Source organism: Pelodiscus sinensis, chromosome 2 (assembly GCF_052426305.1).
Source record: "Pelodiscus sinensis isolate ZL-2025 chromosome 2, ASM5242630v1, whole genome shotgun sequence".
NCBI lineage: Eukaryota > Metazoa > Chordata > Testudines > Trionychidae > Pelodiscus > Pelodiscus sinensis.
Window position 1 is genome coordinate 244,205,772 of NC_143053.1, and position 2,519 is coordinate 244,208,290.

The window sequence follows — 2,519 nt, forward strand, 5'->3', positions numbered from 1 at the left end:
CGCTGGTTCCTGAGTCTTCTCTTTACCCACCAGGTTCCAACTTTGCTGTTGCCTTGCTCTTTGCGGTACAGTTTTCTCAGAGGAGGGGGAGGAGAGGGAGCGAGAGCGAGAGAGCTGCAACTGTTGGGGCTAAAACGAAGCCAGCAAAACCCCATCTCAAATTAATTAAACTTCTCAACAGCGGAGGCCCCGCAGCAAGCCCACCCAGAGCAGTGCCCGGTGCCCACGCGTGGTGAGGGAGGTGATGACGTTATATAGACCCAGCACTGGTCATTATGGGCTATCTTTAGTGCTCGACAGCTGGAGTCAAATGCAGAGTGCCAAGATGGGCTCGAACCCAGGAGGGCAAAAGCGCACGCACGTCTGTCACTTCAGTGCCTGCCCAAAGCGCAGCCTAGTCTTGCTTTAAGGAAATCCGTATCAAGCGAAATGCTGCAGCCTCTAGGCACAAATCTGGGATGCCCACTCCCAGATTTTCCTTGCCCTTTTGGTCCCTAGGACCACCGAGACGGTCAGTCCCTCGCTTGTGTCAGGTCCCTCACCTATAAGAGAATTCGTTTGCATATTGCTTTTGTGTCATCCAAACTCTCACATTGACATTACTGCGAAGGGCTTAGTTCCTGTTGGTTTGGATGGGGGGGCAATTCAAATGTGCCTTTGGGGGTCTGGAGGTAAAGAACGCATTAAATCTCCTGGATCGTCCGCAATAAGATCAGGTCTTGATGACCTACAGTTGTTTTGCTTAAACAAGCACCAGGGTTAATTTTTTTGAAGTGCCCCATGAAAAGCGATTAGTCTGTCTCCCAAGAAGTATTTTCTAATTACTTAGAAGCCCTGGCTTGCTATTACCCCATAATTAAACGTGTTCGAGGTGTTGCACGTCAAATATTTCGCTCCCGGGCGGATCCAAGTTATTGACTAAAACTTAAAATAGCTTGAAATAAACATTACCTGTCCAGTGTATCAAACAAGCTTTCTTGCCGTTATTGCTAGGACGCTTTGCCATGTCCATTTGTTTAAAAGGGTCTTTAGTAGAGACATTTATACAGTATATATATTTTAAAGAGGCAGGGAGTTGAGGAGAATTCCTCAGATAAACTACAAAGCAGGAGAAAAACAAAGCTGCACAAAACAATAACTGGAACTGACTATGCCCTGACCCCAGCAAAGGAACAACTCTGAACAGAGGGGAAAAAGGGGACCTGATACCAGTCTAAGAAAATCTGTCACACCTGAATTTCCAATAGTATTTCTGCCTAAAGGTTCCATCCAATTTAAAAATGTTTCAGCAGCAATTTTATTTTTCAGAATGTAGAAGTACTGCAAACACTTTACATTGTACCCGAATAAATATATATTTTTATTTATTACTGCTGCAGATGGCCAGGGTGTCCTTTGAAGTATTTTTGTGCTTTCTCAAGGTATCGAACAGAGTTGGTGACTGCTGGCAGAACTGGTAGGTTTTAATGTTGCGGCGATGGATTGTATGTTTCTTTCCTCTGCATGTATCTGTCTAGCTAAAACGTGGATCAATTAAATGGCTACCATTAAAAATGAATTTCCCGCTAAAGCATAAACATCGGTAACTAAAATAAATAAAAATTTCGCACTTTTCTACACATACAGAGTGTGCCCTTTCTAACATTCTTCACCTATCACACGCAGAAAAGTTAGTTATTAGATTAAATCTGGAAACATTAGAAGGTCAAAGTTGTCCAGATCGATTCTGTTCCATGCATGGCGTGGCTTGCTCTGTAATTCCATTGGAAATATTAGACTGTCATGCTGCAGTCAGGCTAAAAGCAGGGCGATTTGTATCATTACTCTGCTAACCTTGTCTCTTACAGCTCATATTGGTTGATATGGTGAAAGTTAGAAGTAATGAAAGCAATTAGATAGGCCAGTCTTTCTCCGGACTTGTCAGTCACACAGTTGGTAGAAGATGCCCTGATCATTCTGAAAGCTAAATCACAACAAAGCAACGGCAAAGGCTAAAGCTGAGAGATTCAAGGCCAACTCTGCCCCGGTCCCTCGGATCTCACTGAGCTCCCAAAGAACCACAAGTAAAGGCAACACACATAAAATCGAGAAATTCTAGCTCACATTCTAACTCACGCCATGCTTGCAACAAAAGGCGAGGATAGTGTCTGCAAACAGTTGGCATGCACCAGATTTCTCAGTTTTGTGAGATTTGCAAACCAGTAATACCTCTTCCTCTCCCCCCGCGTCCCATCTCTCTCGTGGAACAATGGTGACTACAGAGGAGGTGAAAGTGATTTGTATCTGCTCTTAGAGGCCATTGTTTCGAAAATAAAGTCTCATAAAGTTTGAGAAACGGGCAAGCACAGAAGTGGATAAAACCCAAGATAAGATTCAAACGAGGCAGTACAAAAACCATTGAAATGCAACATATACACCCATTCCCTGTCGGTTACCGCTAGCTAAAACTCACAGCAGCGATTGTGATCACTTCCCACACGTGTGATAAGCGATCACTTTTTAACAAGCTTTGCAGGTGG